Genomic DNA, 15848 nt, shown 5'->3' on the forward strand with positions numbered 1-15848 from the left:
AGGGTCCGAATTGTGCAGCTGGAAAGGCTGCTATTATCTTGCCAATCATTCTCGCCACCTGTCTAATAGATGGTTTTCTTGTGTCAATGATTTTGCCGCAATCCTCCTCGAAGGCTATTGCCACTGACATAAGAACTGAGTTAATAGTAAATCCCAAGAAATACATTGTTGTTGAAGGTTTCAATTTTGATTTAATTGGATGGATAATGAATCCTAGGCTTTCAAATAATTGTATAGTGGCTGTTATTGTTAATTCTGCTTGTTTTACCCTTTTGCCCAATATAAGTATATCATCCAAGTAAGCCATCACAATGTGTTTATGTTCACGTAGGAAAGCTAAGGCTGGTTTTAATATTTTGGTAAATAACCTAGGTGCAGAAGTAAGACCATTTGGTAGTGCTCTGTATTGCCAGTGTTGATCCATCCAATTAAATTTCAAATAACGTCTGTGGTCACCTGTTATGGGTACTGAATAGTAAGCATCTTTTAAATCAATGCTTGCCATATAGTAACCTTTGGAGATTAATAGTTTAGCTGTAGCAAAGGTTTCCATTTTGAAATGAATATATTTTACAAAAACATTCAAATTACTCGAATCTATGATGATGCGGCAACCACCATCTTTCTTATGTTTAATAAAAATGTTGGACACGAATTCTAAAGGTTCGTGTTGGGTTTGTTCAATTATCCCCAGTTTATGGAGTCTCTGCAGTTCAGCATGTGCTTTTGCTTTATCTTCGCCGTTAAGCCTGAACACTCTGTTCGGTACATGCTGGACTGGAGGATTACGTGGTTCATGCCGCATATACGATAGAACTCTAGCGTATATCCCTGGATACTGCTTAGGATATAAGTATCTGATGTCAACTTATACCATGCATCCAGAAAAAAGTGTAATCTGCCACCAACACCCATGCTATCGTTAATAAGTAAGGGACCAGACCCACCTACCTCTATGGTTACCAGTGGTCTTATTTCTTCCCTTGTCCCCGAGGACGTTGAGGCCCCGGTGTCTTGATTTGTGTTGTAGATGGGTGCATCTTCCACGAGGGCCGGCCTGGGCCATGTCCTAAAAAAGACCGCTGTTGAATTGGTCTTGCCCTCGACTGTTCTCCGGAGTAGTCCTTGCGACCCATGAGTGCATAGGGGTGGTACTTCTGGGGGTAGCGTTTGGTAGCTTTTATAATTACCCAGGGCTTTGGATTCTTCGTCCAAATCTTTTACCTGTTTTGGTAGGTCCCCTCCAAACAGGTAAGTCTTTTCGGTGGTTGTTTCTGTTCTGCATAATCCCGCAAATTTTGGGTCTAGTACCGGCTGTATACTCTTCTTTCTGATATTATTCAGTTCATATTGGGTATTGCAGAAGAGGGCGAGGGCATCTTTGTGGTGTTGACTCATATCTTCCTCATCCAGGGTTCGTGTGAATGCCGTTATCCCTGCGGTGAGGGTTTTAAGTACTTTTTGTAGTAAGACATCCCTGGTCCTGATGCTTGCTCCTACATGCTTCCAAATACATGCGTTCACGGTTGGGACATTAAGGGATTTACAATTTCCAGGTTGCAAGTGACGCCCCATGGTGTCAATTAGGGCTTGTCCCTGTAGCTGGTTCAGGGACATGTAATTAACACTTGCCGCTAACCTGGCTGGTAAATCATCCCCTGTGAGTTCTGGCTTCGCGAACTGAGCCACCATTTCAAGTAAGTTGCCACTTACCCCTTGCACTGAGTTGTCCATCAGTTCCTGTTCAGGGTCAGTCCAAATCTGCCCCACTATGCTGTCCTGGGAGGCAATAGACGCTGGATACAGCCCTGAATAAGGTACTGCAGAGGGGCTGAATGTCTGCCCAGTAGAGCCAGACCCCCTCTGGAGTATTGCCTCCATCAGCCGCTCCATTTTCGTCCAGTGCTCTCGGGCACCTGGCTCTTGCGGCTTGTCCTGGACCAGCTGCCGCTCCAATGCGGTACAGAGCTTTCGAGCGCTGCCCGCTCGCAGTCGCTGGTCCCGCAACTCAAACGCGTTCCAGTGATCTCGGTCACTGGTCGCTTGCTGCTCCTCCAATTCCTTCAGCCCCACAGGTCCCTGAGCGTAGGTGGCAGTGGGGCTGTTCGAAATCCGAGTCGTCCGAAAGAACGGCTCGGTTCGGTTTTGCGTTTAGCCTTTCCACCCGCCGGTGGTGAGGCTAACTTCGGCACAGGTGCTCCCGACAATGGAGACAGCCCTGCCGTCTGCCGCCGCTGGCTGCCCGTTCCTGCACGGCTCTCCCCCGCCAGCTTTTTTGCAGCTTTGGTCCGTCTTCTGTCCATCCTAGAGGTAAGAAAAACGTAGATCTCTTAACAGTCTTCGCTGGTTTTATACACCAGCCCTTTAGGAGGAACGTCCTTCCTCCATCGAAATGACTCGTGCAATGTGTGTAGCGTAATGCCACGCATGCGTCCTAGCGGGGTTCTTCACGTAGTCACTCACGTGACTCCGAAGTAAAATGTGCAGTTAAATTTGAATCCACAAATTATGTTCATTTTCAATGCTCCATATTTACAACTCAATCACATGCCCTGTTTCATCCAAATCATAGCCACTGAGCTGTTGACATTCAAATCTTGTCTTTTCCAAAATCTACCTGTTGGCTTCCCATTATATGCCCTTTAGAAATACCAGACAGTGCAAAATTCATCATGTTCTAAACAAATTCCCAGGCATTTGTCACCTGTCTCTTTATTGAACGATACTGCTGTCCTTTCTTCCAATGCAATTAAGTTAAAGCCTTTAACCACTTATGCCTCATGCCTGGAGCTTTGTTAACTCTATCCTGCACCCTTCAGCTCTCACACATCATCTTTAAGGTGGTCCCTTGGGATCAAAAGTGGTTTGCTTCCTCTTGATGTCGGTTTGCTTATCCTGTTAATAGTTCTGAAAGATTTTGCAGAGATTGCCTTGGTGTGATGTCTCCTGTGCATTGAGGTGACTGCTCTAAGAAGCCCAAGATTCAGGCATGCAGAAGGGTGAGGATCACTGCTGCCCTAGCAGACTATCCCATCACCAACTAGAGAGTGGTCTTAAGCTACCATCTACCTCATTGGAGACACTTGGACTATGTTTAATCGGACTTCACTGGACTTTTCTTGCAGTGAATGTTATTCCTTTTATCCTGTATCTGTACACCGTGGACGGTTTGATTGTAATCATGTATAGTCTTTTTGCTGACTGGATAGCACGCCACAAAAAAAGTTTTTCCACTGAACCTCGGTAGAGGGGACAATAAGAAACTAAACTAAACTAAATAATAAACTAAACTAAAAAAAAGAAACTAAACTAAACAATTAGAGCTTTTAGAAATTATGATAACATTGACATCAACAAAACTTATCATCTCCCAGCCTCTGATGCTATCTCCATCTTCCACTCACCCACTGTTACCCCACTCCTTTCCCTCACATATTTATGCTTATTACCTTGGTAAATTATCAATCACACGCCATGTAGCCAAGTACCAACACAAACAAGCAGTTAAACTGCCAGCCTGCTTTACAGCCAGAAAATGTTTCATCAGCCAGTTGTGCTGCTTCAATGATCCACATGATTGACTCGATAAACTGTGGCTTGATCTATATGTATTCTTCCTACATGAACATGACAATAGCTCTTCCTCAGCTGGGTGGTTTAACTGCTTGGTCTTTATTGCTGTTAGGTGCTGACTAACACCGTTTGAGGATTGACAATACACAATGATTGCAAGCGAATTTTCACTGGCACCTCAGTTGTGCGTTACTTATAAAACATTGGAGATCTCAAAGACGCAGAGAATTTCCTGTCATGCATTGCCCTCATCTCCTCGCAAGTTAAAAGTTAGAGCGATTCCACTTTCCCGCGCATTACCACCAGAGGAAGGAATAAATTAAATGGAGTAAAACCTGCCACAAACAGTTACTCCTTCTATGATGAGATGTGAATTAAAACAATTAGAGCTTTTTAGAAAAGATGGTAAAATTGACATCAATGAAGAACATGCACCAGGATAATTTTAATTGAATAATCATTGACATTTTAGTAGAATAATAATATAAATATGGAATTCTCTGCCTCAGAGGGCGGTGGAGGCCGGTTCTCTAGATACTTTCAAGAGAGAGCTAGATAGGGATTTTAAAGATAGCGGAGTTACAGGATATGGGGAGAAGGCAGGAACTGGGTACTGATTGTGGATGATCAGCCATGATCACAATCTACTACTCCTGCACCTAATGTCTATTGTCTATTGTCTAAATTCTACTTTTGGAAAGAAACTCCTGCATCAGATAGTGTATAATATTAATTTTGGTATTGTTAATAATTTGGTTACTGTGGTCGTTCATAAGTTCATACGTTTATATGTTGTAGGAGCTGAATTAGGCCATTCGACCCATCAAGTCTGCTCCCCCATTCAATCATGTCTGATCTATCTTTTCCTCTCAACCCCATTCTCCGTCCTTTTCCCCATAACTACTGACACTTGTACGAGGATCTATCTATCACTGCTTAAATAATATCCATTGACTTGGCCTCCACAGCATTCTGTGGCGAAGACACAGAAATTATGGCATTAAAACATCCCACTTAGTTTAGTTCATTTCATTCTCCTGCCTTCTCCCCATAACCCTTGACACCTGTACTAATCAAGAACCCTTACTAGCCTATCATTCTCAACCTTAAAACATATCCATTGACTTGCATGGATATAGGAATGTTACAAAATTTTGAGATTTTAAAAATCAAGCCAGTAATTTATTCCATCAGATAAAGCATAAAAATAACTTTAATTTAACGCCTAATTCACCTCCATATCTTCAGTGTTAAAAAGGTTATGGTCATTTTCATACTCGGAAATTAACATCTTGTTCGCTATTGCTTTTCCATTGACTTAACACAAAAGCTGTGATCGAGGACAGGCAATTGACATAAAAGCCCATAACTTTCTTAAAAATTAAGAGAACTGAATGCAATTTTCAGTTATTATAGATTGAAGCATTCTGAAACAAATATAAAACATGTTACTTGGATGACCCAAAATTAAAGCATATAATTAGTTAGTTACATAATTGTAGCTAATTACAAAATTGACCGTTGTGACGGAAATAGTAATAAACTCCCAGACTGCCTTGAAAATTAAAAAATGTGATATTCTCAAGATCAGAACTTTAATATTATTGTATTATATGCTGTAAGTCCATAACAGACAGGTAAAGAAATTACAATTTCTAGCAAAATACCAAGTCATTATGGAGAAGATCAGTTGCTAGCTGGTACATTGGCTTATCACAATCAGTAGCATCATCATACTCCTCAGATTGTAACCAATAAGCAGCTCTGTACACCTTGTTTTTCCTCAACTTTTCAATTTTGGCATTGTAAACTACAAGTTTTTGCTCTTCAAACCACGCATGACATGCCTTTCTGCCCACTACTTTCCCATAAAGAATGTCCTGTAGATCATCACATTTGGAGTAGTACAAATTTGGATAATCTCTGCGAATGCTGTCTAAATCAATCTCTTTTGCTGGGCATTTGGATTGACAAGTTAGCATTTCTTCTTTGGACATCTGTTTAAATTGTAAAGAAAAAAAAAACAATGTTTCGCTGACATGTGAGCTGCCTCCTGATTTCACCTTGTAGGAGGTGATTACATTCAGGCCCCACCACAGCTGCCAAACATCAGTCTCATCCTTGGAAAATTCCCCCTGGGTAAATCCCTCCCTACCTATGTTCAAGACATCTCAGGCACTCTCCGTTGTCTCCGGGGATTCTGTTCTCTTGGTCTCCATCCCCTCATCTTCACCAAGGACTGACTTCATCCACTCCGTTTCCCTGCCCCCCCCCAAGCCTCCAACCTCATCGTTCCCCTGCCCCGCACAACCCGATTTTACCTTCTCCCGAAACTCCACAAACCTGACTGTCCTGGTAGACCCATTGTCTCTGCCTGTTCGTGCCCTACCGAACTTATTTCCACATACCTTGACTCCATCCTAACCCCCCTGGTTAAATCCCTCCCTACCTATGTTCAAGACACCTCAGACACCCTCCGTCGTCTCCGGGCATTCCATTCTCTAGGCCCCCATCCCCTCATCTTCACCATGGACGTCCAGTCACTCTACACCTCCATCCCCCACCAGGAGGGTCTCAAAGTCCTCCGGTTCTTCCTCGACCGGAGAACCAACCAATCCCCGTCTACAGATACTCTCCTCCACATAGCGGAGCTGGTCCTTACCCTTAATAACTTTTCGTTTGACTCCTACCATTTCCTCCAAATACATGGCGTAGCTATGGGCACGCACATGGGCCCTAGCTATGCCTGCCTCTTTGTAGGGTATGTCGAACAATTCTTGTTTGAGATGTACCAGGGCCCCATCCCCGACCTCTACCTCCGCTACATCGACGATTGCATTGGTGCTACCTCCTGCACCCACACACAACTGACTGACTTCATCCGCTTCACCACTACCATCCGGCACTCAAATATACCTGGAACATTTCCGACACTTCCCTACCATTTCTTGATCTCACTATCTGCATCGCAGGTGATAGACTTCTGATCGACATCCACTATAAAACCACTGATTCGCATGGCTATCCAGATTACACTTCTTCCCACCCTGCTTCCTGTAAGGACTCCATCCCCTACTCCCAATTCCCCCGTCTACGCCGCATCTGCTCCCAGGATGAGGTGTTACACACCAGGGCATCGGAAATGTCCTCATTCTTCAGGGAACGGTGGTTTCCCTCCCCTACTATAGATGATGCTCTCACCAGGGTCTCTTAATTACCCCGTAACACTGCTCTCTTTCCCCATCCCCCTACTCGCAACAAGGGCAGAGTCACCCTAGCACGTCTTTGAGATGTGGGAGGAAATAGGAGCATCCTGATGTAACCCACATGGTTAGAGGTCAGAATTGAACCTGGTTCCCCACTCCAAGCGTCTCCACTATATTTTTCTATCTACTTGTCAATTTCTTCCAGATTTCCAGCATCTGCAGAACAGCAGAACAAGTTAGGGCTTTATTCTTTGGAGCGCAGAAGGTTAAGGGGGGACTTGATAGAGGTTTTTTAAATGATGAGAGGGATAGACAGAGTTGACGTGGAAAAGCTTTTCCCACTGAGAGTAGGGAAGATTCAAACAAGGGGACATGACTTGAGAATTAAGGGACTGAAGTTTAGGGGTAACATGAGGGGGAACTTCTTTACTCAGAGAGTGGTAGCTGTGTGGAATGAGCTTCCAGTGAAGGTGGTGGAGGCAGGTTCGTTTTTATCATTTAAAAATAAATTGGATAGTTATATGGATGGGAAAGGAATGGAGGGTTATGGTCTGAGCGCAGGTATATGGGACTAGGGGAGATTATGTGTTCGACACGGACTAGAAGGGTCGAGATGGCCTGTTTCCGTGCTGTAAATGTTATATGGTTATATGGTTATATCTCCAGTTGTTTGCTTCATGAAGGGCAGGTAGGGTGTATTTTATTATTGAATTCCACTGGCTTCAACATTTTTGGTTGCTTTTACAGGCGTGTATGTGTGTGTTTTTAGCATTTGATAGGTTAAAAATAATCATTTTCTAATGATTTGTTATTGAATGCTTGTGAATGTCAAAGCCTGGGATGGAACATTGCCTGCTGTCATTCTCTGTAGTGTGCTGGGTGTGTGGCGATGTTATGCTGCAGTCAGCCACATTGAAGTGCAAACAGTCAGGCTTCCAAAGTGAGATTTGTACCCATGGCCTCTCTTGGCACTTTATCCAATGCAATCTGAAGCAGCCTTCCAAGGCATGGCAGGTGTAAAAGGCAATTGTAAGCACTGAAGGCAACTTAATTAAGGAAAAGAAATAGTATCTTCTACCGATCGTTCTGCCTGCAGCTGATGTCTTGTTTATTCAAGGGGGGATTGCTATGCTTAAGGGAGGTTTCAACTGGCATGGCATCAGCAGAATGCTATTTCGCTGCAGGACGTTGCGTTGTCTCATGAGGTATTGATCAGTGTAGTGTAGGCAGCAGGGTGGAGGAAGCTTAGGCTGACACCAGTGTTTCCATGTGGAATTAGTGAGAAATCCCCAAATTACTGATAATGCCATGTCACGAGATGTAATCCATTAATCAGATATCTGGGCAGGGTGTGACTAACTTCCTAAAAGACCTTAGGGAATGGCTTTATACTGTGATAGAGGAACTATGGCTCCTCCCTGATCATAGATTCTCTAACATTCCTGTAAAAGAGTAACACAGTGGCGCAGTGGTAGAGTTGCTGCCATAAGCCCCTGTCCCACTCTCCCGATTTACTCACGAATTCTCACGTGTTTTCCCCTTGATTCAAACATGGAGATGCCAGCCGAAGGTACTCGGGGTTACTTCTTTTAATCGTGGACATTTTTCAACATGCTGAAAAAACGTCCCGACTTACCTGATGCCCCGAGTACCTACGGCTGGAATTACGAGCCGCTACGAAATATCTACAGACTCCTACGACCTCCTACGGACTCCTACGGACTCCTACAGACTCACTATGGACATTCTGCTATGTCTATGGACATAGTGCTAGTGTAAGGGATGATCGCAAGCTGGCACGGACACAGTGGGCCAAATGGCCTGTTTCTGCCCTGTATCCCTAAAGTCTAAAGTCTAAAAGAAATACTCAAAACCTTTTTAAAGCATCAAAATTCTACATGTATATAAAGATGTCCTTTCATAACATAAATGACCACATTACATAAGTAGGTAGTCAAAAATGCTGGAGAAACTCAGTGGCAGCATCTATGAAGCGAAGGAAATGGTGATGTTTTGGGTCGAGACCCTTCTTCAGACTGATGTGGGGGTGGGGGCCGGAAGAAGAAAGGAAGAGGCGGAGACAGTACGCTGTGGGAGACCTAGGAAGGGGAGGGGAAGGAGGGAGAAAGCAAGGACTACCTGAAATTGGAAAAGTCAATGTTCATGCCACTGGGGTGTAAAGTCCCCAAGCGAAATATGAGGTGCTGCTCCTCCAATTTGCGGTGGGATTTCAGGTTGAAGAATTTACAACTTCACAAGTTATAGGAGTAGAATTAGGCCATACGGCCTCTGCCTCCTAATCCCATTTTCATGCCTTCTCCCCATAACACTTGACACCCATTCTAATCAAGAATTTGTCACAAATCAAGAAATTAAACACGCTAGATGCAGGAAACATGTTCCCGATGTTGGGGGAGTCCAGAACCAGGGGCCATGGTTTAAGAATAAGTGGTAGGCCATTTAGAACTGAGATGAGGAAAAACATTTTCACACAGAGGGTTGTGAAATTGTGGAATTCTGTCTCAGAAGGCAGTGGAGGCCGATGCATTCAAAAAAGAGTTAGATCTTTGAGCTCATAGGGCTAGCGGAATCAAGGGATATGGGGACAAGGCAGGAACGGGGTACTGTTTGTGGACGATCAGCCATGATCATATTGAATGGCAGGGCTGGCTTGAATGGCCGAATGGCCTACTTCTGCACTTATTGTCTATGTATCTTGTCCATCTCTGCTTTAAAAATATCCACTGACTTGGCCTCCCCAGCCCTCTGTGGCTATGAGTTCCACAGATTAACTACCCTCTGTCTAAGGAAGTTCTTCCTCACCGCCTTTCTAAAAGAGCGCCCTTTAATTCTGAAACTATGTCTTCTGGTCATAGACTCTTCCACCAGTGGAAACATCATTTCCACATCCACTCTATCTATGCCTTTCATTATTCTGTAAAGGGGCTGTCCCACTGCGGCGACCTAATCTGCGAGTTTAGATGAGTTTTCCCTCGACTCAAACTCGCAGCATGGCCGACACGTGGTTCTAGGAGGTCTTATGAGGTCACTGGAACTCTCCTTCATGCTCGAGGGAAGTTCTCACATACTCGTGGCCTCAGTTTGGTCGAGGAAAATTTTTCAGCATGTTGAAATTTTTTCCTAGAGTAAAAATTGGTCGGTGTGGTTCTTTTGAACTCATACTGCAGTGGAGTGGGGTCGCTATGTAGTTACAGGCAGTTGAGGTAGCCGTAGGCAATATCCTTCGCTGACCAGGCATTTTAATTGGCTCATTGGAGTTTTCAGGACCAAGAAAAACCGACCGGTAATGTAAAATTCCCGCTAAACTTTATTATAAGTTGACTGGCTTCTTAAACGTGTCTCCACTCCTTCTCCCCCTTCTCCCCCTTCTCCCCCCCCTTCTCTCCTCTTGTCTCCCATTCTCTCTCCTGCTCTCCCCTTCTCTCCCCCTCTCTCCCCTTCTCTCCACCCACCCACCCCCCCCCCACTCTCTAAAGGACTTACCATACACTGTGCAGCCGTCTTTTACCTTTCTGTTCATCACGGGTGTGAATTTCAGACAGCGCTCCCCCACTTTCCCTGTCCCCCACCTTTGAGATGTGTTTGTATGTGTATATGTGTGTGTGCGGTCGGTCGATCCAGCTCGCGGTTTCATCGCTGACGGCCGATCCAGTTCGAGGTTTTTCAGGCGAGTGCCCTCGAGCTTGAAGGTCAAAGACAGTCGCTGAAAGGTCGCGACAGTGGGACAGGCCCTTAAGTTTTAATGAGGTCCCCCCTCAACGTTCTAAACTCCAGCCATTAGAGGCCCAATGTTGTCAAGGTGTGTTGTACAGGACGGCTGTTATCCTGACTGGAGGTCTGCAGGTTTCAGTGCTGAGAACTATGTTGTTTGTGATATAAATAAATGACTTGGATAAACATGTGATGGGTGGTTAGTAAGTTTGTAGGTGACACCAAATTTGGTGGAGTTGCCGAATATGAAGAAAGCTGTCTAAGAATGCGGCAGATCAGTGTTTTTTGTTTGTGCTGGAATGTTGCAGTATGGGCTACCAGCAACTCTAAAAAGTTCAAAATGAAATTTCCAAATTTTATACCTTTATTTTATACTTGCTGGTTATTAGTTTAGTTTAGTTTAGAGATACATCGAGTCCGCGCTGACCAGTGACACTATACACTTATACACTAACACTACCGTGAACGCACTAGGGGCAATTTACAATTTTACGGAAGCCAATTAACCTACAAACCTGTACGTCGGAAAAAACCCATGCGGTCACATGGAAAACGTACAAGCTCCGTACAGACAGCCACCCTTATTAGTCCTTATTAGTTTATTAAATTAGCACTTGATTGGTCACAAAGTCAAAAAAGGAGAGGGGGGTGTATTGATGGAAAAATAAAAAATAATCAAAGTAGCTCTATTTGGTTAGACTGTGGTTGATACATTGTGTGCAAGTCTGGTTACCACATTACAGGAAGCATATGGAGGTTTTGGAGTAGGTACAGAATATGTTTACCAGGATGCTGCTTGAATTAGCGGGTATTAGTTATAAGAAGTTTGACAAACTTGGATTGTTTTCTCTAGAGCATTGGATGTTGAAATGCGACCTGATAGAGGTGTATAAAATCTGAAAGACCTCATTGAAACTTACCGAATAGTGGAAGGCTTGGATAGAGTGAATTTGGAGAGAATGTTTCCACTAGTGGTAGAGTCTAGGACCAGAGGGCATAGCCTCAAAATAAAAGGACATTCCTTTAGGAAGGAGATGAGGGGGAAATTCTTTAGACAGAGTGTGGTGAATCTGTGGAATTCATTGCCACAGAAGGCTGTGGAAGCTGTCAATTGATATTTTTAAGGCTAAGATGGATTTTTGATTTGTACGGGTGTCAGGGGTAATGGGGGGGGGGGGGGGGGAAGGCAGGAGAATGGGGTTAAGAGGGGAAGATAGATCAGCCATGATTGAAGGACGGAGTAGACTTGATGGGCCAAATGGCTCCTATCACTTATGAACTCATGAACATAGACAGGATAGACAGAATCTTTTCCCAGGGTGGAAATGCCAAAGACTAGAAGGCATAGGTTTAAGGAAGTGGTAGAAAGGTTTACGACACTTGTTACCTGGTACGTTGTCTGTGTGGTTACAACCTATGTAGACCAGTACAATTGCACTTTTCTCATCATTTACATATAATCACTGGTAACTATTTGCAGTAAGATGTTATTGATTTCAATTGCACATTGTTTTTTTAAATAACTTAAATAGAATTATATTTCCTAATGTTCTCCTTGGCATTTTCCCATATTCATGAAAAGTCAGAGATCAACACTGGGAAACTCTTTGAAAAGTGAAAACTGAAAAGGCAACTGTGCTAAACACTCTAATCTCCAACTCAGTTCATGAGAGATTTTAGTCCTGTGAGATGTGGGATGTGTGTCAATATGTACAAATTATTGTCGAATTTTAGTATGAAAATAACGGAGTAGAATAAAATCCCTCCGCGCTAAGTGATATAAATTACCTCTTGCACACTGTAAAAAAAGGGTAATGTACAAAGAAATGTACAAAGAGAAATACAAATCATTGTTACAGAACCACAGGAGAGCAAACAGTCAAATAAAATCGCAGTTGGGGAGAGGAATTGCTTGTAGTTAGAAAACTGTAAGGCAAACCTTTAATGAAACAAACAAGCATTTTTTTTTGCCAGCTCTTCCAGTTTGATTGTTCTGCAAAATGTTCAAATTAACCTACGGTGAATCAATTTTAATGCTGGGTTAAGAAACATTTTAAATACTTTCACTCTTCATGTCAAGATGCATTAATGCATTGTCTATCACCTCCATTTTAGCAGCAGTGGCAAGGAGCAGCATGACAATAGATGCCAACTACTCAGTGGTTCATGATGCCTCTATCAAACCTAGGATGAAACATAGAAACAGAGAAAAATGTTCAAAGGAATAACAGGAAAACATCACTAAGTTGCAGAAAAGCACAGCATAAATAATTGTTTCCACCTGAGGATATAACAATGTATCATGTTTCCTGTCCCAAAAGCAAAGTAGGTTAACAGTATTGTTGTGTATTTCTGTAATGTATTACATAATGCAATCTTTCAGCCCAGATCATGACTCCCCGATACTTAGTTTTACAGCCATTCACCCCAAGATATCTTGATTGTTAGTGACTGCAGCAGATAATTAAATCCACTTCTCCCACAAGCAATGCCAAGCTACTGGAGGAAGGTTGCCAGCAGCCAGCTTTCAACACAACCTGAAGAGGAAGCGAAATAAATAATTGGCTTTTATTCATTGCACAGGTTGTGAATAGAGATGTAGCAAACTGGTTTTCGAGAGTGCACACCTTTTATATAGTCATAAAGCACAGAAACAAGCCTATCTGCTCACCTTGTCTATGCCAACTATCAAATACCTGTCTATACAAATTGCATTTGGTCTAAAACGTTATATGCATTGGCATTTTAATTACTCATCTAGTTACTATTTCAATATACGTTCTGGATTTCAACAACCTTCAAGTTTTTCCTCAGATCCACTTTAAACCTTTTACATCTTTTTCTAAACCCACACCCTCTTGATATCCTCAAATCTGTTGAGGGGAAAAGTTTGCCACTATTTACAATATCCTATCTGTGCCCCTCATAATTTTGTCTACCCCAATCAAAGCCTGACCCCTCACACCCAACCTGATTCTGCTCCAAGAAAATAAACCCAGCCCATCCATTCCCCCCTCATAACTGACATGTTCCATTCTAAGTAACATCCAGGTGAAGAACACAGAGTGCTGGAGTAACTCAACGGGTCAGGCAACACCTGTGGAGGACATGGCGAGGTGATATTTTGGTCGGGACCTTTATTCAGACTCATGTTATCCATCTCTTAAAGATGCTTCCTGCTCCGCTGAGCTACTCCAGCACTTTGTGTTCTACACAAGATTCTAGCATCTGAAGTTCCTTGTGTCAACATCCTGATGCAACTCTTCTTCACTCTCTTCAGTTCAACTGCATCTTTCCTATAATTTGTTGACCAGAGCCATGCTGCTCTGTACCTTTTCATATCTTTAGTTTCCCTCTCTTATGACTCTCAATCTGAAGGTCTCGACCCGAAATGTCACCTATTCCTTTTCGCCAGAAACTCGCTGACTTACTCCAGCAATTTATGTCTATCATACATGGTACTCCATTGCTTAATAAAGTTGTTCCAATACACTATGTTTAATATTTTTGTGTATTTTAATTTCATGTTAAGCAATTTGCCAGGTAGCTGATTATGACACATTGGCCTTCATCAGTTAAGGTATTGAGTATAAAAGTTGGGACATTATGTTACAGTTGTACAAGTTGTTGGTGAGGCTGCATTTGGAGTATTGTGTTCAGTTTAGGTCAGCCTGCTATAAGAAAGATGCTATTAAGCTGGAATGAGTGCAGAGAAGATTCACAAGGATGATGCCAGGACTCAAGGACCTGATCTATAGGGAGAGACTGGGCAGACTAGAACTTTATTCCTTGCAGTGCAGGAGGTTGAGAGGGTGATCTTACAGAGAGAGGGGTATGAAATCATGAGGGGATAGCTAGTGTGAATGCACACAGCCTTTTATCTAATGTAGGGAATCATGATCTAGAGGACATGTTTAAGGTGAGAGGAGAAAGATTTAATACGAACCTGAAGGGCATCTTTATGCACACAAAGGGTGGTGGGTAAATGGAACAGGCTGCCAGATGCAGTAGTGAAGGCAGGTACAATAACAACATTTAATAGACATTTAGACAGGTACCTGGATAGGAAAGGGTTAGATGGATATGGGCCAGGCACGAGTGAGAGGACACGTTAGGAAAGGGTATTGTGGTCAGTATGGAAGAGTTGGCTCCAAGGGCCTGTTTCTGTGCTATATGCTTCTCCTATATCTCATGATTATGATGTGCTATGAGAAAGAACACATGACTCTATGTAGACCCAGGAATTGCTGGAAAAACTCAGCAGGAGTGGAAAGACATTGTTTCTGATCTGCAACCCTTTGAATCAGTTCTCCGATATTTCAATAATTGACTGAGACTGCCTCACAGCTTCCTGGCAGCTATTGACACTATACTTTGTTCCTGTCCTTTGCCAACTTTGTCAGGGGTCATGATCATTCTCAATGCAGATCAATCGCAGCCGCAGAAGCTTCTTTTATGCATGTCTATGAAAGTTAAGAATAAGGGGTTGGCTATTTAGGACTGAGATGAGGAAAAACTTCTTCACCCAGAGAGTTGTGAATCTGTGGAATTTGCTACAGAAGGCAGTGGAGGCCAATTCACTGGATGTTTTCAAGAGAGAGTTAGATTTAGCTCCTCGGGCTAAAGGAATTAAGGGATATGGGGAAAAAGCAGGAACGGGCTATGGATTTTGGATGATCAGCCATGATCAGATTGAATGACAATGCTGGCTCGAAAGGCCGAATGGCCAAAGCAATTAGTACAATTTTGTCTTGCTTGTCATATGTTATTCTATGATGTGGCATATTTAGAATTTTAGTGGAGATTTTTTCAAGTTTATTAATGCACATTGCATGATATTATCAAACAATGTATTTGGCTGCATTGCACTCATATTTGGCTGGATTTTACTCGGCTGCATGTTCAGTTTACCTCTCACAGTTTGTCCGCAGTTGTACAAGTCTATTGTAACCATGCAACCTCTGAGCTGCCTGTTGATCTTGATGCTAGTGATGTTCAGTAAACAGTGCTTTAAGTTGCAACGGGCCCTTTCACAACATAATCACAAGGCTGTTGTTTACCTCAGTGAAAAAAAATGATTGCCAACAGATAAATATTTATGGATGAGTTTAGATAATTACTTAAATTGAATTGAATAAATGTTATTAGCCAAATATGTACACATCCAAGGAATTAGCCTTAGTGCTTTGCTCGCAAGTAACAACACGACATACAGTAGACAATTAAAAATTAAACATTATAATTTAAACATGTGAAGAATTAAATAAAATACTAAAACAAAAGGAGACTAGAAACTTTTGGTTGTTGAATAGAGCTACTGCTCGTGGAAAAAAAGCT

Source organism: Amblyraja radiata, chromosome 5 (genome assembly GCF_010909765.2).
Source record: "Amblyraja radiata isolate CabotCenter1 chromosome 5, sAmbRad1.1.pri, whole genome shotgun sequence".
Classification (NCBI taxonomy): Eukaryota; Metazoa; Chordata; class Chondrichthyes; order Rajiformes; family Rajidae; genus Amblyraja; species Amblyraja radiata.